Genomic DNA, 22,189 nt, shown 5'->3' with positions numbered 1-22,189 from the left:
TACAATGGTGTCCTGATATATTGATGATAAATGTGATTTAAATTTGTTTTAATATTTATATCACATTGATTAAACACATACAAAGTAAACAAGCCGAGGCCAGTTACTACATGGTTTGCACTCAAACACAGTAAGTGGCAGTATTGCTCCTTTATGCTGGCGACCACCTGTTAAAGACAAAGAAGAGGCAACAGTTTTTATGAGGCCTTTTGTGACTCAAGTCAGATAAATAGCCTTAAATGATATCACTTGAGTCATTGGGATTATGAAAATAATGAAAACAAAATCTGGGTTTTGGAGTTAAAAAGAAGTGAGTTTAGTCAGCCTCTTGTCTTTGCTTGAGGCTAAGCAGCTCAAGGCTTTAGTAGCTCCAGAACAAAGCAGAGGATCCATAGGGGGTCCAGTTGCATCTTGGGTAATGTAGGCAGCACCAGGCTTCGAGAAGGACGAAGGGTAAAGGGCGAGATCTCTGGTTCTGCCAAAATGACCTTTTCCCCATTGTGACTTCTAATCGTTCAGATAAAACCCCTCTTTCAGTCACATTGTATATTGTCACATGGTAATGTCCTTTATTGGAATGATCGCTCTGTCAAATTCGCGCAAACCTGCGGCTTTGGGTACCCTTTGGGTTGATACTCCAGCCTTGGCACTACATTATTCGACTGCGGATTGCTTACTGAGCCTACTCGTAGTGACCTTGTATGTTGTACTGTAATATAGCCAACTGTATAGAGCCGCTGTTACACTAACGCAGTAATAAGTAAACAATATTACAGCTGTACAGCCCTGCTTTTGTAAGAGTAATTAATCAAAATAACAGCAACATCTCATCAGTGATTAATTATATCAAACTCGCCTTGCCTCTCATAATAATACCTTGAATAACACCTTGTGAATTCAGCCAGCACAATGGGGAACTGATACCTGCGTATTATCGCTTTTCACGGGCGAGTTCTCACTCTTTTTTATTTACAGCAGTGGGTGGCTCAGGGCGCGCTGCCCTTTGTGCTATTAAATCCCATCATCTCAGTATGCAAAGGTGAGCGCGCAAAGGTTGCACGTTGTTACCAGTTGACTAAGTGATGCAATCAAAGGGACTGTGCCATCCTGACGACACAGCGAGAAATAAACGCAACTCCTCAGATGTAGTTGCCGAGGCGTTGAATATTTTATTAAAGGATAATTTCTGGCGGAAAATGAAACATCTTCACTTGCTCCCCGACCATCCAGATTCATTTTAATGGTGAATACCTCTCACATTGTTGCGTCACTTATGACACATAGATTACATGAATGCAGCTGCTGTGGAAACAATAAGGCATTATGTCACCTTGGTGGTATTGTCCCGCATGTTTATTTAGATTTGAGTACTTGTTGACAGAGAGGCACATTTCTGCAGGAATGACACAAGCGTTGTTGAGCTTCACGCATCCCTCCTCCCTCGAGCACACGAACTGCACGCGTGTGTGAGTGTGTGTACGAGTGTGTCTTTCCTCCCTCCTGCCTCCCTGCATCTGACAGTGTCCCTCCCTCTTTCTCTCTCCTCCTCCTCCTTCTCCCTCTCTCATTAGATTTTTCGCCGGCAAAACACCGACTCACTCGCTTTCCCTTAAACCGGGGAATAAACACGAAGCGGCGGCACGAGCAGGATTGACCTCCCCCGGTGCGCACCATCCATGGTCCTGCCCTGGATGCCTGTCTGACAGGAGGGTATGTTGAAATATTCATATTTTTCTCCCCTCCCGGTTTGCTCATGTCGTTACAAGCACAGTCTGGTTCTACTGAATGTCGGGCTTCCTTATATTTGTCCCTTTTTTACGCGTAATTCGCCAAATGATTCTGGCGCTTTGTTACAGTGTCGTTGTGATGCAATGAAAAGGCATTTTATTGAAGCTGCAGCTGCTCCGTAGACCAGATGATTTTGTAACGCGCATGGACTTGGGAATGAAGCAGAAGCAAGAGCAAGTTGTAGTTTCGTTTTGTGCCCACTGGCCCAGTCAGTGCTGATATCAAAGCTGCAAACCTACAACCAGGCAGTCAATCTCTCTCTCTCTCTCTCTCTCTCTCGCCCCCCCCCCCCCTCTACCCCAGAACACAGTTTCCAGTTAGGATTTTTCTTTGTGCTTTAAAGTTGCTGCTTATAAAAGCTTCAGAGATCAGCTGTTCTGATTGTGTCCCTGCCTGTCAGGAGCAAACTGGATCTGCTATTGGCTTAGTCAGTGTATACTCAAACACACCCATCCTTAATTATGCAACAGTCATACTGACAGGACTACATTGTTGGACTCCACACTCTTACTAACACTTCTGCTATGTCTGCGCCAACTGTGTATATTTTCTTTCTAAAACAAACTGAAGAGAATTTACAGTATAGTTTGTAGGTTTTAGCTCAATGAATTAACCAGTTAGTGATGTGTAAATGATGTGAAATGCTGAGTCAGTTGGCTTCAGAGGTGAAGCAGTTTTCCGCCTGTTTTTGCCTACATGCTGAGGCAGGTCTTTGTATAGGAATGGCCTCACCTTTGGTCCCCTGGCTTTCACAGGTTTTGTGGAATTACACACAGCATTGAGAAGGCAAGCCCTTTGAATGTTTTAGTAGGACTGTTTTAGCATTTGTCTGGCATATTTGTATTGGAAAACCTCTTTTGACCGCATGACTTTTGGCTTTTAAAATGGTTAATCTCACCAATTGGGCGGCTCCGTTCCCTCTGCAGTGTTCTAGCTTGCTCCCCGCTGCCGTACAGGTGGGCTTACAATACTTGGAAACACTCTTGCTCCAGGCCACAGACACACACTAAGCCTCAGCTGGCAGACTTGCTGTCACACCGCATCCATGTCGTTAACATCGGACACACTCCTTTGCCTGCTGTGTCATCCTTGCCCGGTCAGCCTGCCAGCCAGCCTCCCTCTGAGTATCACCTGATGCTCCTTCTCCCCTGCCTGACTGCCGGGGAGCCATTACCTCATCTCACCACTTACTCTACTGTTTGCTCGTCTGTCCCTTCACATGAATTTGTGATTGTATGAAGTCCTGACACTTTGAAGTAAATCAAACTTAAAGATTCTATGGCCTCTTTTCTTTTTGGTTGTAGTGTATAACGTCTTGCTACCAGTGTGCTACATGTCAGTGTTTGTGTGTGAGTTCAGCTGCCCGAGGGTGCTGCTGGGATTTCACAGCCCAGCATGCTGCCTGACACCATTTGCAATTCAAATGAGAATGTATGAGGCATCTGAAGCAGCCCTTCTCCCCTCTGTGTCTGTTTGGAGGCTATAATTCACATTCTTGCCAGTTAACTCAATCATTTCTTATTTCAGTGTTAATATCCTTTGTTGTTCGAAAAAAAAAAAAGGGCAGTTAGTGAGACTTATTTTCAATTGGTCAATTTACTTGAGTCATATTTTATTGTGTGTACCCTGAAGCATTTATTGCAGGCATGGAATGCTGCATAATTTTGTGGGGTCACCCTGATGTTACCAACAATGACGATAAGGCATGCCACAGGTTATGTGTGTCTGTGTGTGCGCCTCCTGCACTTGGCTGTCATTGCTGTTGGCCCGGCTGAATGTTTTTTTGAGCCGTCATGTTTGTGTAGTTTGGTGAGTGTGGTCACGTCTCTTCCTGCCTGCTGAACTCCGGTGACCAGTGACCAGTCACAGTCACACACACACACACACACACACACACACACACACACACACACACACACACACACACACACACACACACACACACACACACACACACACACACACACACACACACACACACACACACACACACACACACATTCATATCTGTGAGGACTCTCTGAACCCCAGCCTTATCCATTTCAACATATCAACTAAATGCCTGACCCCCTACAATTAAATTCCAAACCTCAATGTGATACTTTTTATTTCTATGGATGACATTTTCTATTTGTCACTGATAATGTGGCTGCATCCAATTTGCATACCCACACACTGGGATACCATGCTTGCCTGTACAAGACATGATGTGGAAGACAAACAAATTGGTGTATTTTTTTGAATAATTAAGTTGAACCTATGTACGATATGACTGTCTTCTTTAGCCTGTTTTATTTAGAAGATGCAACACAAACAACCGTCTCAGCTCTTTTTCAGTGTTAGATACATGTTCCATTTTTAAAGGGACCTGTTATATTAAAATTTGCTGTTCTGCCAGTAAACACAGGGCTTGCCAATTAAACCAAGACTAAAATGGAAAAGAGCCTCTCCTGCGATTTACTGTTACAAAACCATAAAGTTTGGGGAAACAAAATGTTGAAACCTGGAAAGATCCTGATATTTAGTTGGGTTGCTCATAAGTCAAGCTTACAAAACCTACATTTCCCTTAATACAACACCTCCATTGCCTGCCGAAACGGCCTGCACTCCATGCCACCAGTTTATCAAACAGGCTTCCTGTCAAAAATCAAAGTTTTGTACTAACTCAGGAGTAACCCGGATGACAACTTCAGGGTTATTTCCTCAGAATAAATACAGTACAAACATACAGTGCACTAAAAGTTAACTTTTCTAGCGTATGTATAGACAAACTTTGGGCATCTGCAAAGGGATCTGCAAAGTACGAGCATGTTCAGAGTTTTTTTTTCAGGGACAACATGTTTATCAGAAAATGAAGCCTATACCCATCACCTTCAATAGATAAATTTGGAGGTCTGTGTTAAAATCATAGTCTGTATATAAAGTTGGACGTCAAATCACCACCTCCTTTAACTCCACAAAAGAGAAGCTAAAATAGCTTGGAAATCAGCGCTTCCATCTTGTGCTGGTAATGTCATTTGCCTGTGCAGTAGTGACCGCAGGGGTGGGATTGAGGTCAGGCCTCCTGTTCGGCCCAAATATGAGCACACACCTGTTGAACTTCACGTCCCGCTGCAATCTCGACTCTCTTGGATGCTAGCTGTATGCCGATGGTAAAAACTATTTAACGAGAAAAACATGTGGTAATTGCTATAGTTAGTTACATAGACTGTCAACTACTACCCCCTAGATTGCTCATGCTCTTAGCTTACTTGCTATGAAATTAGCATTAAAGGTCCCATATTTCACACTGTTCTGCTGTTTTATGTGCAGTCTTTTGTTACCCATAATTTTATTATTTCTTTTGTTTTAGTACCAAAACAACATCTCAGTTTAGATTTATATCTCCTCTCTTAAGCTTCTATCTGGAGCGCTAATGTAAAAAGTTTGTTTTGTGTCTGTGTCTTCAAAGAGCATCAATAACAGTCTGTTTTAATTGACTGACTGTTTTCTGAGGGTTGCAGACCCAGGCTAACCACAGGTTTTCTTTAAGTCCCCTTTCAGACTTGTAGCTTGCTCGGTCAGCGATGGCATGCACGCTCTGTTTTCCTTTAGTTGAACAGTTGGATGTGCTTAGGGAGGACATGGAACAACCCTTAGTTTATGACATCACAAACTCTCGGACATTCAAACAGCACAGTTGCGGAATATGCTAAAGAGCAAAACATCTTTTTCCAGGAAAGGGGCAGTGTTTCAACATTTTTATGTACATTTCAAGGCCCTCGGTGCTTTATTCAAAGCAGTTGTCAATCATGATGACATTCACCCTTTTTATAGCATCAAATAAGTCATGAAAACAAACTCAACATACATCAATGTGGTCTAAAGTACTTCACTTCTGTCGCCACGTCATATTTTTATGCAGTCCAAGGGTAAAAATAATTTTGACAACTTATATACGAAAATCAAACATTGTTTACGCACAACGTAACCAATACCCGATAAGAGAGCACTGTGTCATTGATTGTCAGCTGATACAGCTGAAATTTCAGCAGTACAGCTTTGTGTTTGTTTACCCAGCACACACAGATACTTAATCTTATTCTGTTTTGCATGCTCTTTTGTCAGCTTTATTTGGAATAACCAAAAGAGGATAACACAACATTACTGCCGCGGAGTCCGACAACAGCAATCACAGTGGTTGTGTGCTTTTGTTTTATGGGAATTAAATTAAGCCTCATCAGAATGCTGGATCCTCTGCAGCCCTGTCAAAATCTTGTTACGGGGCAGACTTGAACATCACATTGCTGAGTGGTGTGTCCAGGGTTTGCCAGAAGCAACGACCACGCTAATTTGCTCCTCCCTATTCTTTCTATTGAGTCTCTTCCAAAGCCAGTTGTAGTCCTGTTGGTCTCTGTTGGATCACAGCTTTATTTTTAGCTATGGTCTCTGTTCACACAGCTTTGGGTCATTTACTGCCTTCTTCTGATTGCATCATTCTGTCTGCAGTCGGATGTGAGAATGGAGAAAGAGAAGCGATTTCATGCCGTGAGACAAGTTTTATTTCACCATTCTGTTTCCCACCTTCGGTCATATGGCTCTTCTCTGTTGATGAGAAGCATCACTTTGTCCTTCTGAAGGGGAGGCTGGGAGCTTTACCCAGAGCAGCAGTGGCTCAGCCACATGATTACAGTGAGTCAGCAGGTTTTTTTTCCTCCCGCTCCCTTTGCATACCTACACTTGTCTCCCTCGCTCCCTCTTCACTGCCGCCTTCTTTGAACAAATCCCCTGCCTCTCAAGGATGAGACTCATCATGTTGTTGTCTGGCTTTGATCTGGTGCACTGATACACAAGATTCTGCTCATGTTTGCCTCCCAACAGAAAAATAGAATTCCTATTTCAGGAAAATTTCACGTGGGGAAAGATAACAGTCCCCACTTCTTTCTAGGCTGTCTATTCTGCCTTTACTGTGGTCTGCTGTGAAAATACTTTTCTCCAGCGTCTTCCAACAAACCAAACCAGCAACTATTGTTTTCCTTCTGCCACTTTACATTTGGCAATCGTTAATTGGAACTTTTGCATTCAACAGTTGTGGAGGAAGGTTAATTCCATTGTTGATCTGTGTTCATGTCTCCGATGATTAGGGTGCCTCATTGCCTGAGTCTTGCACATTGTAGAGAGCTGGTGAATTTAGGAAAAATGTTCTGTGCTCAGGTCGATCTCTGTGCAAACTATTTATAAATTCATAAAACAAGACCTAACAAGAGGATTAGGAGAGATTAGAGTTGCAAAAACATAAAGATTCACAACAATACCCTGCTTACTGCTACTGAGGAAAATCCCGTTCAGTTGATTTGTACAAAATCATTTTTACAGCATGGTTAAGTTGCATGCTGCAGGTAAAGTAAAGCTCAATTTGGCCCACGGTGAATCTCCTGTAATTAAAATTAGTTGCTGCTGCTTTGTGGTTAACGAGATATGCAGCTCAGCGAAGGACGGTGGGCACACTTTGACCTCTACATTATATTTCACTGTTAATTAGATGGAAAGATGATTGTGCACCAACTGCCCAGTGAAGCCGGTGGGTGTAGTCAGCAAACAGGCTGTGACAGGCTCATTGCTTGCTAGATGGCAACGAGTGTTTCTCAGAGATGAAAAATGTGTTTGTTGAGGGTTGTGTTGCATGTGTTTATCACAGTGGTCTGTTTAGCAGTAGATACACAGACTACTCCCAGTGTCTTCAGGCCTCTGCCTTCTAAACTGGTCAGACAGGTTGGAAGCCAGATCAGGTGCAACCACAGTTATTACTTCACTATTTATAGTGAGTGTTTGTGTGTGTTTGCACTTGTCAGTTCTAATGTGACAATCATCCCCAGTGTGTTTTTTATGTTTGCTGCACCAGCTTGCTTGTGGCTCTATTTGCAGCCTCGTGAAGGATCAACTGTACTGTATACACACACCTTCACAAGTCCTGTTATCATGTTGACCCTACTTGGCTTTACAAGATCATGCTGTATTTCACCACTATGTTCATTTAGTATCTATTTGGATTGTGCCATTTAAGCTTGTTTTTGAACTCCTAATCAAAATTATACAGTTTTAAACCAACATGTGCAACTCATACTGACGGCATTGGGACATTGCACTGATGCCTGACACCTAATACAGATGATCAACAGTCTTGATCTTAAGAACAAATATGATGACAGTTTTTCTTTTCCGATGCATTGCGACAATATACACAGTGACACACGTGCAGATATTTGGACATTCATATGCTGGTGTGATCTGTTGCTCGTTAGAAAATTCGTTTTTCAGATCTGATGCTGCGTTTGTGTGGTTTGGTGAAGCTCAGACATCAGAGTCTGCTTAGAAAAAGATACCCTTTTAATGCAAGAAGCTGTCAAGTATACAAGAAGAGCTTAGTTTTTCTTCATTGTTTCAGTCAAGCCAGCATGAGGATTTTCATGCAGAGAATGCAAATTAGCCTGCAAATACATCATACAATCAAGCAAACAGCTAAGTACATCTCATGGAAAATTATTGGCTTTTTTGACATATTTGAACAAGCAAACATTTGATCCTCTTTGAAGTAGTGCAGACAAATAAAAGTGATATTCTCAAACAAATGACACAAAATAGAAAATTTAGATAAATGACCAAACAGATCAGTAAGATGGAATGCATAAGTACACCCTAACATTTATCACAGTTTCAAATACATCAAAGTAAAATCCAAGGATTTAGATTAGGAGCCAACAATTAGGACCTCCTCAGAAAGTGACAGGTGGATATTTAGATCTCTTACATCAAGGGTTTGCTGTTATCTATTGAAGTGTGTGGTGTTACCTTGCTAAAATCCCAAGAGCTCACTAAGGCTTTCAGAAAAATAGGTTATGGATGCCTATAGTCTGGTAGGAGTGGAAATAATTTTCAATTTATAAGAAATCAATCCACTGTAAGGAAAATCCTCTACAAGTGGAGAAGATTTCAAACGGCTGGTGCACAGGCCAAACAGTTGATTATTTGATAAAAAAAAGAAGTCGACAAGAACCCAAAATTTCATTACAGGATCTGCTGGTAACTCTCTTGGCTATTGGTCTCAAAGTGATTGCACAAATTTTACCTACATGGGAGCGCTTGAGTGCTTGAAAATAATGTAAGACCCTCTGTCCAAAAGTTGAAATTTAACCGGAAGTAAGGCTTTCAACAGGATAACGATCCTAAGCACACCAGAAAATCCACAGAGGAATGGCTCAAAAGGAGGAATTGGAGGGTTATGGAGTGACCTAGTCAAAGCCCAGATTTTAATCACATTTAAATGCTGTGAGGGGATTTGCAGCTGGCAATACATAAAAAAAAAACCCAACTAAAACATCTTGCAAATGAAGGAATTTTGATGGACAATTATGCAAAACGCCCGCAAGAAGTTATTTATCCTAAAGGTGGCAAGTTCTGATGCCAAAGATGTAGTTATTTTTTCAATATCAATATGACATCTATTGATATTTTCATAATTCTATGTATTTATTGATTTAATTTTTTTTTAAAAAAACAATGAAAAATATTTTTTTCCATGTGGTTGTATTCAAGTATACCTTGTACTCTTAAGATAATCAAATGTTTACTTGCCCAGATATGTAAAAAAAAGACAACCTTTTTGCATAAACATTGCTATTTTCATTTCTTGTTTGAGATACCTAATAAAGGTAACTTTTTTGCACAAAATGTGAGAATATATTGAATTGACAATATCCCTTTTTGACCACTATGTATTGGTCTTTTGTTTTAACAATACTTTGCAGCTCAGTTGTAGTTTGAATTAGTCCAGGTGTTGGGGCTTGCCATCATCAGTCTAAACTTTAAACTGGATTGTTATGCAACCAGAATAGAACCGATAAGAAATTAATCTTAAATTGTAATAGAATACTAATGTTAAAACTGTTGTGATTTTTAGTTCCGTTAAGTGTTGGTTCCTCTTTTTAGCTCACAAGTTCATTGTAAATGTCTACTAATACACTATCATAGCTGCTTGCTCTGTTATTCCTCTTCACTATCTTGTTCCGCAGTGTGCCAGTATTTGTTTTACTGGATTAATACGTTTGTTGTTTTAGAATCAGCAGGCACTCTCATGTTCAATGGGCTCATCTGTGAAAATATCAGGATTTTTTTTGTAGCAGAAACATTGGGTGTCCTTGAGTGTCAATAGTGTTGCAGACAACAAGTCCTGAAGTCTTTCAGTTTAGCAAGCAGCAGTGGTACACTCAAGCGTTTGTGTTGTTATCTCGTCCTACACAACACTCTCACTTCTCTCCCCCACCTGCACTCAAAAAGTTGTGAGGCTGCTCCTTTGTAACGGAAACCACAGATTGTTTTGGCATCAGCAGCTCTCTCTATGATAGTCGTCTGTTTAAAATATTTTTTTACTGCAGGTTTTTCTTTAAGTGTTCCACGGTTTAAATTTTTTTTTTTTTTTTTTGCCGCTAAGCATGAAATGTTTCTGTTTGCTTGTATTGGTCATTCATGGTTCTCTGTCACGCTTCGATTTTTTTTTTCTCTTTTGTTTTTGCAGAGGTAATGAGAGGCTCCTTTATAATTCATGCCATGATTGATTTCCCTGTGGTAGTAGTTTTCATGCTGCAATCTCACCAGACTCTTCTTCGCCAACAACACACATAGTACTGCCAAAATCTCCAGGCCGCAGATTAAGACGATCGGTGTTGGCTTTCAAATGACATTTAGCAAAGCACACCGTGTTGTCTGCATAGTAGTTGTGCTTGGCAAATGGATGATTCTGCCCAGAAAAGTTCAAGAGACAAGTATAAAATGTTCTTCAGTGGTATTGACATGCTTTTATATTCTCAGTCTCTGTGCATGTCCTTGTCTATACTTAAACAAATAGCATTGAGCTCCTTGTTCAGCATCTTTACAAATCTACTGACACTGACACCAATAACACAGAGAGCTCCTGCAGCTTCCTTTCAGCCCCAGCGCTGATCCTAATAAGGAGATGAATGGCTCTATACAAACAGTAGAGTTGAGCTGGGGGCTGGATGTATGCCCAGTGCCTTTCTCTTTATCTTGGTTCTCTGGGTGAAAATGGCTGTTTCAGTCACCTCTGATCTGCTTGTGGTCCTCTGTTGAACTGGTCAGTGGTCTGTTCAAGTGTGGACAGAGAGGACAGCTCACACAGGTCAAAGCTTGCTTAAAATCACAGTCTGCAAGGTACACATAAGTGTGCTATGTGCCAAAACAGGTGATCTGATTAAAATATCATCACTGCAGGTAAATAATTCAGGTAAAATGAGAAGCTCGTGGAAGCAGGCTTGCCCCAGTGATCCTCATCCTATCTTTAGATTAATTTACAGAACTACCAGTTTAACACCAGCCAGGTTCCGCCAAACTGTTTGTTACAGCTTCAGTTTTCTTCGCTGTGATTATATTCTGGAAATGTATGATTGTTAACTTTTTTTTTTTTTTTTAAATGTAATTGCAGCAGTGGTATAATTTTCAGTGCCTATGGTGATCCATGCCTTGGTTGAAGGCAGCTCCAGTAGTTTCAAAACTGGTCTATGCCCATTAGGGTGCAATGACTGGAAAGGATTGAAGCGTGGCTAGACCCATATATTTATGCAGTGGTAACAGCAGGCTAGTCTAACACTAGACAATGAAAGCACATTTTCTGATCCTGCAACAGGTTGTTAGTTCAGTAAAGCTTGAAACAAGAAGAGGTCAAAACCAAGTATATGGCTGGACTGTGTATGAAATGCTAGATGGCTTTTATTTGAAACAAGAGCTGATAATTTGAAAAAGTTACAGGGGGTATTCAGTATTCAGCCAACCAATAGTATAATACAATTCCTTACTCAGTTACAGATACTTGCATTTATGGAGCTGGACCTGCTGTTGTGGTTCAACCAGTAGCATTACTAGTCTAAAAACACAACATGTAAATTTGTCTTCTTTACCCTTAGATTTTTTTTACAATGTATGAGAAAATACTACAAAATTCTGTAGCCAGAGATATCAAAATAGACATTACCGCCCAAAACCTGCAGTGAGCTATCTAGATGGGCTATAATTTCCCTGGAACTCTATACCAGAAAAGCTTACAAAAACAGGGCTATATTTTCAATTTTCAGTTTAAAAAAACAACTTTTTTTTGCTTTTTGCTGATTAACTTACGTTTTTATTTTAATGGCATAAGACTATACTTAAAAATTGTTTTGTCACAGAAAATGAATACTTCATCAATCAAATAAACAGCTAACTAAATTAGCTAGCCTGTTACAGCTTTATGTTGGTAGACACACAAGTTAATTTAAAAGATAATTATACATGATTTTCCCACTTTTAGCACTAGCCTATGGTTTTTCAAAACCACAAACTGCATTGTATGTATTTGCATGGAAGCTATGTTTCCTGAAATTACAAAGTAGGTTTCTAAAGTCCTTTTGAACAGCAGTTTTTAGCTTCCCTAATGTGGCATAATTCCATGTGGAGTATGCAGCATACCACTTCAAAAGAAATTTGATCAGATTGTTCACGAATTGGATTTCATGCCTTAAAAGAATAGCAGCTGAAATTAATACATTTGACCATCACCACTTCCTTTTGACACATTTTGGATACTGATATTAATATAACTCTAGCCAATAAAGCTAGCCTCTGTGACCCACAATGATCAAGTGTGATTTTACGTGATTAATGGGGTTAACGGGTTGTCCTAAATCCCATGTGATAGGATGAATATAGAGCTGTCTCTGAGTGCAGGTTGAGTCAATAAAATGTTGAGATGAGAGAGGGATCTGTATTCCAAATACTGACACAGAAACACAAAATAAAAATCGGACTAATACAAAGTCTGTTTAACTTAGTTAATTAAATTACTGTATAGTGTAGCCTACAGTAATGTTTCTGTCCAAAAGGACCGTCATAAAAATACACACTTTGCATTAAATGTGGACCGTTTACTGTACAGGCTTGAAATAAAGAGTGTGAATTTGGTATTTGGGGCTCTGTGAAATGGGAAGTAACCACCAAAGGCCTTTTATCACCCACTGTGCCTCTTTTGATGTACGGCAGTCAGGGCTCAGCCTATATTAAAAAAACACTACTATTTTAGAAACAGAGAAAAAACTCCATTGCCAAAAAGTCTAAAAGCATTAATTTTTTTCAGTATTGATACAGATTTCTTGATTTTACAGCAATTATGCTACCCTTTCAGCTGTATTCAACAAAGAAAGACAGAAAAATCCCAGTACTGTGTTCTAAGAAAGAATTTTGATGAAACTGTACGATGTGTTTTAGTGCAGGTAAAAAGCATAAATCTTTTTCATATGATTTAGAAATCTTGATGTTTTCTTTGTTGGGAGGTGTTTTTTTTTTCACAATTTGTACTTGCTTGCAAATATATAACCAGATGAGAAGAGACTATTGTTGGAATATAAAATCCAATAAAAAAAAAGCCACAGAAATCTTCAAGTTATTGTCTCTGTTCTTATTTATTTCTCTGAACAGTGTGCTCTCGCCATAAACGCCTCCTTTGTAAAGTGGTTTGAATTTGCACATGTTGCGTAACAGATGTGGGAGTTAAATGGTGCACCGTCACCATTGCTGGGATTATATATGTTGTTGTTGTTCCTTGGTAGCTGGTAGTTGTTCCTTTTACCATAGCATCTCCACACATTTAGCCCTTTAGTTGTACACAAAGAGAATAATTATTGAAAGGCTTTTTTTTTTTTTTCAAAAATAAAAACTCTCTTCCACAGGGCAGGGTTTACTCAGAATAACATTTCTTTGAGCTGGGTTGGGATACAACAGCGACAACCCTAAATCAAGTGTTTAATTTAATTTGACACCTCTCATTAACTGCCTCTGTCACACATAGCAAAGCTGCCCATCCCAGGCTCAGCTTGTTTATAAGTTTAGACTGCGTTGAAGGATGGATGAGTCAGTGCTTCTGGTCACTTACTGTTTAGCCTGGAAGCAAACTTGATTCTGTCTCTGGTGACCTGTTTCAAACCATCACTCAATAAATTTTACTTTGCTTGTTAATGCGTATTGACAGCATCCCTGTTTTGTCTATCAGTTTGACTTATTATATCCTTAGACTGTGGGCTTTAGCATCTCTTTGCAAGCAGCCAGCCATGATTCACAGGCAGATCAAGTTGCCCCTTAGTCAAGAATTGAATTCTCTAGACCATTGGAGGTTGAAGAAACAGTTTGACATATTGGAAAATGTCTTTTCTACCATGACATAAGTATGTTTCTGACATAGGTGCAGTGCTGGAGTACACTGGAAGAACGATCTGCCACTTTTATTTCTCCAAGTGAGGGAATCAAATTTTTGCAGTTCTCTTAATTAGCCCCCTTTTGCCCTATTAATGTTACTGCATTGCACTGTTAATACAGAGTCAACATTTATGTATGTTTGAAATTAAAAGCCCTTTAGCGTTTTACTTCACTGGAACCCCTCATTGAAACATTTGCAAGAACGTGTTGTGACTGAAATCAGACAATGAAACTTTAAATGGGAAATCCAGAACAACCGTTGAAAATAGTGTGATTATTTTTTCACTTTATTATTTGTAAGTAATTTAAATATGCGTCACAGATACTTTAAACAAACAGCGCTACCCCGCTGGTTATCAACCACCATTTATGATGCACATTTTACATTTTTACATCAAAATTAGAGTGGAAAAGTCTCTTGAAAAAACACGTGTGGAGCGATGAGGGCATTTACATGAAACAAACCAGGTGTCAATTACATTTTCCACACAGCTATTCACTGTTTCTTTCATCGTTTGTTTTGTATAATCTTGTTGCACTTTCTTCTTCTGCTGTGGTTAAATGGCGCACATGGTGAATTAGCACCTCCAGCTGTTTATCTGATGTGACGTCTGATGCTTGCATCACATTGGTGGATGAATATGTGCCTCGTCTCGTTTTAGGTTTACTGGAACTTAGTTTAAGTTTGTTGAGGAGTTAGATAAGAACACCAATAAAAGTGTCATTATTTTTGGATAAACGTAATTAAAAACAAGCCTCTCAGGTGGTAATAGTTAACCAGGCTAGCTGTTTTTTTGTTTTTTTTGTGCTAAAATATGCTGACCGGCTACTGGTTGTAGCCTTATATTTAGGATCCAAATATAGTGGTTTTATGTCTCCTTATCTCATTCTTGGCAAACAAGCCAATAAGCACATTTCACAAATTGCAGTGCTTTTTTTATTTTTTATTTTTTTAGGAACATTATAACCAAGGATACGTGGGTGATAAGGAGGCTCACAGGCTGTGCCACACCATCAGCCATGTGAGTTTTAATAGAAAGGATTGTACCTGTAATTTAGTTGTTACAATACCTGATGACTGTGACTGATGTTTGTTAAAAATATTTTGATGCTGTGAATAGATATGTTTGTTGTAAAATGGGAGTCTCGTCAACAATTTATAGATTTTGTGCAGACGCTCTTTCATCAGCTTCCACATAGTTTCCAGCTGAAATGGGCTGTGAGTGTCTGTTAGTATTAAAACAAACTCGAACACTGTCTTGATGACATTTGACATTTCACTGAGATCGATATGCCCTCACTGCGGTTACAGCCCCATGAGAAAACTAACAAATGTACATGGATGGTGGGAGCAGGGCAGGACCATCATCATTCACTTTCCTGTTTTTTTGTATCATCACTTAATCCCTCAACTCGCTGCCTGAAAACCATATTCATAATTCATATTTATTACGTTCACAATTTTAATATTTCATGTTTGGGGGGGAGGGAAGCGGGGGCATTTCTCAGTTATTGGAGAAATCTTCCTTAGATTGACGTGTTTTGCTTCTGTTTCTTGAAGCAAAAAAAAAAAAAAAAATTTACCAGTTGAGAAGTTGGGTAAAACAGAGAAGTACTTCAACAGGAAGTCCCACTTTTCAAGGATCAACGCTTATGTAATTCTAATTCATATTCACATCCAATCATCAGACTGGACTGTAGACTGGAAATAGACATGCCACTCCAGAGAATGAGCAGCAAGCCGACGAGAACATTCAGTCCAACTACAATAATCTTGTAGGCCTGCTGGGTGTTCATCTTCAACTCCCACAAATCCTCCCATGTTCAGCTCTCTAATGCTGTTGGCTGCCTCTAGTGACTCTTTTTAGATTCCCAACCTCTGCAATGGTGTCAAGGGTTAATAGACTGCAACTCCAGTCCATTGTTCTGTTCTATCATACGAGCTCCCTTCCCTCCAGGAAACTGTAGCCATTGCTCCACCAGGTATTGGCTAGACTCTCAATTTTCCTTTTATTGGAAACTGTAGTCACACTGGTATCATTCTCTATTGTATGCCTTGACTTGCATGCACTCAAGGTACATGTGAATTTACTCTATAAACATTTCATTAAATTGTGTAACTGCAACCTGTGTGCATCCAGCTCTTGATTTATTAGCAGCAGCTCATTGCGCAGTCAGTGCCTGGGACTGTGCTCCAAGATGAATCTCTGCGTGAAGGACAGAACAGCAACCTTTGTTAGGATTTGATGGGATAGGATTTGTATGAGATTAAACAAGCTTGGAAAAGAAATGATAAAGTAAAGTAGGCATACTGATGAAGTAACGAGATTGAGAAGAGAGACACCACTGACGGTGCAGCAGGAGAAGGAGCTCAGAGCAGAACCGGGAAGGCGGAGGGTGTAGATGGTGTTGATACGGCTGATGTTTCACTAGAGTACTGAGGTAAATGCATTCCCTTACCAAAAGTGAGCAGTTGCAGTTATAGTGGTTTCACTGAATGTGATGCCCAAGTTATAATTTCCTGTTCACTGTTTGGAGTTACAAAAATGTAAATGTTTAGACAATTTAGTTTTTGTTTCCACATGTTCTTGCCAAACAATACATTTTCCAAATTGAGTGCATTTAGACCGCAGACATTTAGGATTTAGAGGCAAGAAATACCCAAACACATGACAATTTAACTTAATGAAAGCAATGAATAACTGATAGGAAGACAGAACGCCAGGGACACTCAAGCTACCAAATGAGCAAAGGGCAGACAGTAAAACAAGGAAGACACAAGAGTTTAGTAATTTCAAAATTGAACAGGAATCACAAAACTCAGACTGAAATGAAGACCACTAGACAGAACCAAAATCCAAAACATGACACAGGTGATGCTAATGATTTTTTTCTCACCGTGGCGTAAGAGCTTATTGGTGAACTAAAGGGGCGACTTTAACATGCCTGTCTCTGCTCTCCAATTTTCACTTTCTTGTTTGTCTTGATAAGGTGTTTTTAGATGATAGAGCGACCTGTTTTTTCATCATTCTATTGGCATATGTCAGAAAATCTATTTGCATCAGTTTTCCTTGTAGCTCTATTTTGGCATCCTTCAACATCTTAGGGAAATAGCTTGCTGCCAGTTTCTCCCTTACGTTCTCCAGCTTGACCATAACTGTCGGCTGTTTAGTCTTGGGCAGGTAAGGTGCCGTGGTTTTATTGAAGGATTTTTCATTAAAACAACTTTCAAACTATAGTGATCAGAGCAGTCAGACCAAATCACAACAGTAAGGGCCTCTAAGCGGAAACACTGAGTTAAAGAGCAGTGACCATGAAGCTGGAGGTAATTGCAGAATCTCGTGATATTTCTCTGTGGGTTTGTCTGTCAGAGCAACACCTTTTGCATAATCATCTGCAATGAAATTACAACTGGGGAGACTATTGGACCGATACAACTGGAGGTTGGGAGAAACAGCAGCTGAATAAGGGAATCGGACAATATTGTGTTTGTCAAATATTTCTATGAGTAGAAACAGGTAGACCTGTTGTTAGTCTGTTAATCCTTGGTATGGCCCTATTTAGCCCCACCTTGGCGCTGCCTATGCATGCAGATTGCGCCTCACATACCAGGCAGTCTAACCTTTTAGGTCAGTTTGCCTAAAAGGTATACAGAAAGTGTCGGAAACGAGGTGCAAATTAGCAAATATTCCCTTCAATCAAGCCCCTCTTCTTTTCTCTGCTTTCTCCACTGTGTTGTCATTAAGCAAAACTCAATGTGCCATCACTTCTTGTTAATGAAATGCCAAAAAGTTAGTACAAACTCTCCCCTTTTAAATGATCTTCTTTTTCTTCAGGAGAAGCAACTCCCCACACTATTTTAACCACATTCAAGTCAATCAATTATCCCCGCCTAAATGGAATTAAATATTTTTTTGTTTATTGCTTATCTGTGTTTGTTTCCACAGTAACTGATTTTTGGCTGTCTGTGGTCAGTAGCAAACAAATATAAGCTCTGTGTTGTAGAAAGACTCAACAAGCTGTGTTTTGATGCTCCTCTGTAGCCTTTGGCTGTTCATAAAAACTGCCATTTAGTCGTGGCTTCATTCAAGATGGCAACGTGTCATCTGGATTTTGAACAAGAAGTCTGATCTGGATGTGGCTTTTCACTTGACTCAATGCAGCCAGGCTGTAGCTACATGACTGTGGACTTTTTTCAGCTGGAACATAGAAGATGAATGAGCTCAACAGGGCATCCACCTCTCTGTGTCAGCTCATGTACATCATTTATTCCTTTAGCATTGTTCGTCATACCCACATTTCTAATTCATGCTGATTATACTTTCAGATTTTTTTAATATTTCATGGTTGGGTGTTATTGTCCATTTTTTCAACAACTCCTGTCCAGTGTGGGTTTGTTGTGTTTGTGTGAATATTTAATGTCTGGGGATGGAAAGTACATGGCTCCAGCACATTAAATGTTGTCATACAGATGATTGGTGATCGGGGGAAATTGCTGCGTTCTATTAGCGCTGATGTGTTCTGTTTCTGCCTTTGAGCAGTGTTCAGTGGAAAATTAAGGACGAGCCATTCATCTAACTCAAATAATTATATCTGTGAATTTCTTGCTTCAGAAGTTCTGCAGAGTCCCTATGTGTGTGTGTGTGTGTGTGTGTGTGTGTGTGTGTGTGTGTGTGTGTGTGTGTGTGTGTGTGTGTGTGCGCGCGCAAATGCAAGTATGGGCTGTCAAAGATTATTATTCCCCAAAATTGTTTTTCTTCCTCAATTTTTGGGAGAAGTAAAATTGCCTCGCTCTCAGATTGACAACCATGCATATGAAAGAATACATAATTGTTTTAAAAATTCATTTTCTGAAACCTAAGAGAAAGTAATGGGCTGTGCAACCTTTTAATTCTGTAAATAATTCAAGTGTAAAACAGAATATGTTTGATGTTTTCACGTAGCAACAGAACTGTAGAGCTACAAAGACAAGAGGACAAGTATGGCATGTTTTTAATATCTTATGAATCAGCTCTTGTAAAAACACATTCAGTATCTATAATTTGGTATTATTTAGTCTTGCAAGGCAAATAATCCTTCTTATACCTACAATTCAATATTCTGTCAATACAAAACATCTGAGAGGTTTGCAAAAAATGAAAGTTGACTGAAACTGAACTTTACAGGCTGAGTTTCCCAACTGTACTGGCCTATGTACTTTCCGTACATTGTGTACATTGACCTGCCACACTCTCTTTAAACAGACTGGTAAAAATGAAGGGAGATTGACCGTGAGGTGCTAGTGTCTCATCAAAAAGATATTTAGTTATCCTCAGAAAATACAAATGATAAAATATACAGCAAATTAAGCTTTTTCCCAAAATGAATCAATCGTTTATTCTTTGTTTCTGTTCTCAGTGAATATCTTGACGTTTACACTCGACATTTATAGGCTGAAGCTGCTCGGATTAAACATAGTTTATAATTTATAGAACTAAAGTTACAGGAAAAAATAGGGATTTTGACAAGCACAAAAAAAGTTATTTTCATTTAAATAGGCTGCTGCTGTGAATGTGTGTGCCTTTTCTGTGTTGGCAATGTGATGGACTGGCAACCTGTCTAGGGTGTACCCTGCCTTCCACCAAAGTCACCTGGGTGAGACTCCATCCCCCGGTGACCCAGTTCAAGATAAAGTGGGTAAAGATGATAGGTGGATGGATGGATGAATGGATGGATGGTGGCTTAATGCAGTATTGGTATAAACAGAATAAATGAAGAATCACTTCTAGGCAAATAAGTACATCAGTATCCAGCTATACTATATAAATGGCTACTAAATAATCAAAGAAAACATAAAATCAGTCCTTAAATATCAACTACCATCCAAGGGACACTTGCTCTATTTGAAGGAGATCAGTCAAGTTGCCCTTGATTTGATTGGTGAATACTCCTTCCAGCCACTCAGTCTTTCAGCATTCATCCACCCCTCCTGTTTTTTTCCACTTTGTGCCCCCTCTGGACAGCAACCCATTTCAGTCACCTCTCCAATCTTCCATGATTCTCGTATTGATGTGATGTGGGTATTTTGGCCAGACTTGGAGGGAGCATTGATTAAAGAGGGCGACAGGTTATTAGCCATCTTGTTTGTTTATCCAACTGAACAGACTTCAGCAGAAGTCGAGAGCAGGAAGCAGAGCACAGATCAATGTCAGATTTGGAACGAGGCCTTTTAAAAAAATTTTTTTTTATCACGCATCAATCACAGGTGTCTACTTCTGAGTCATCCTTCATGCTTATTTGATAGAATCTCAATTTAGCTGTCATCTCAAGGTTATTACAAAACCTCTTCAACAGTCAGGGGAGTGCAAAATTCTAGTCAAAATCTAAAACTGCATCAAATTGTCAGTGGTGCCATCTTTCATGTGACTGAGCTGTTTATTAGGGTTAGACTGGGTGAACTGAAAGCAGATAGCTGATGTTATATGCCAATTGTAAAAAAGTTATAAAGACTTTTTTGACCTCGTGACTGAATAGGTCTTTGCATTTGACCCATGCTTATCTCTTGGAACAAAAATCTGTTATTCAGCACTGCCAGGGGATCAAGTCATATTCAGTGCTCAAGCAATACATGGTGTAAATATTTTCAATATCAGGCATGTATGATTTTTTTGTGTAGGAGGAAACCAGGCCAGCCAGAGGACATCCAGAAAGAATGATGCAAGGATATGTAATACCAACAGTTTGCAGCTGATAATAGCCAAAACCCTATGATCTAAAAGTCTGTTTTCTATGATGCACTCCACCATAGATTTCATGTTGTTGCAGACATCACTTGTTGTGTAACTGATAGCTAAAATGACTGTGTAATGTTAAAAGGGTTGCTTGCAGTGACAAATGCACTAAAAATTACTGCCCAACTCTGAAGTTTGTTTTAAAGCCTGCAAATACATTTTGACTTTTGTTTCAGTCTCACTTCAGGCTTAAATGTTCTAATAGGGTCACTGCAGACTACAGTCAATCATAACAGCTAGCTGGTGAACATAGTGAAGCATTTTGCAGCAAAAAAGCATTGTGTATTTCTCAGACGTTCATAGACCAACCAATCAATATTGGACTTTTTGCATACTGAACATTTGTGAGGTAGCCAGAGACATGACTCAGATTAGGGGCTAGTGATGTTTCTGTCAACAGTGTAAATAGATGACTTATTAGCTAACAAAAACAATAACTGTTACACTACTGTACTACTACAAATATTACTTGAACCAAGTGGCAACCCACTCATTGTTTGTGAACTGCCATTTAAATCCTCGAGTATGGTACTTTGGCCGTTACTATCTTAGATTTTTGTAGCCTACTTAAAACCAGGCACGCCTCCGAACATATCTCCCCTTATTTAATTAATTATGGATTTTTTTTTTTCAGAATGACTTTAAGGACACTGGTCAGAGAAGTGAATTCACCTAATGACACCATAATGACTTAGTTTTTTATGAGAGAAGTTGACACTTTTTAATTGGTACTCTATTGGAGTCAAAGGTTTTTTGGAGCCAGCCTCTAGTGGCGCTCAGTGGTATTGCACTTCAAGGCACAACTCTTGTTGAATTCACTTTTCAGATCCTTAGACAATGCCCATTTTTAAATACAGTCTATGACTTTAACTCATTAGCCATTTCAACTTTCTAAGGCCATAATATGATAAACACACATGGTTTGCCCTCAAACGTCTGCCCCCAAATCCCCCAGCAGCAAAAGAAAAACATAAACTGAATTGACCATGCTGCTTTACAGGAGCAGTAGAATTTAATGGCATCTATAGGGTTACAGTCACACACTGCAACCAACTGAACAAAATTTATCTTACTCTTCCCTTTCAGACATGTGAGAGAGTCTATGGTGGCCGTGAAACTCTTGAAAAACCCTTTTTAGATCCAGTGTTTGGTTTGTTCCTTCTGTGCTGTAGAACCATGGCGGCGCAACGTGGCATGCTCCGTGGGAAGAGGATCCGCTCCCTATTTAGTTATGCAGGGCTTATTTTAAGGTAGTGGATCCACAACGGTTCTCAGTTTTAGGTGATCATACACTAATAAAAACATAATTATTTTTGCGAGTACATTCCCCTCGATCCTAAAAACTTACCTTTTCAAAC

General features: G+C 39.6%; 1 protein-coding gene across 8 annotated transcripts in view; it reads left to right on the top strand.

Annotated features, from left to right (window-relative positions):
- Positions 1–1,566: 1,566 nt before the first annotated feature.
- The window catches only part of LOC138630379 (band 4.1-like protein 1), an 84,058-nt gene continuing 63,435 nt past the window's right edge, over positions 1,567–22,189 (top strand). For 7 of the 8 annotated variants that reach the window (XM_069714701.1, XM_069714718.1, XM_069714745.1 and 4 more), the window contains exon 1: positions 1,572–1,710. The gene's annotated coding sequence lies outside the window, so the exon portion shown is untranslated. Of the gene's footprint in view, positions 1,711–22,189 lie in introns of all 8 variants that reach the window. The other variant, XM_069714681.1, reaches the window with a different exon arrangement.

The sequence above is a fragment of the Brachyistius frenatus genome, unplaced genomic scaffold, assembly GCF_029030835.1.
Source record: "Brachyistius frenatus isolate BFR_SWC_R1_liver_20210118 unplaced genomic scaffold, ASM2903083v1 Contig_4, whole genome shotgun sequence".
NCBI lineage: Eukaryota > Metazoa > Chordata > Actinopteri > Embiotocidae > Brachyistius > Brachyistius frenatus.
This window is presented reverse-complemented; position numbering and strand designations above follow the sequence as displayed.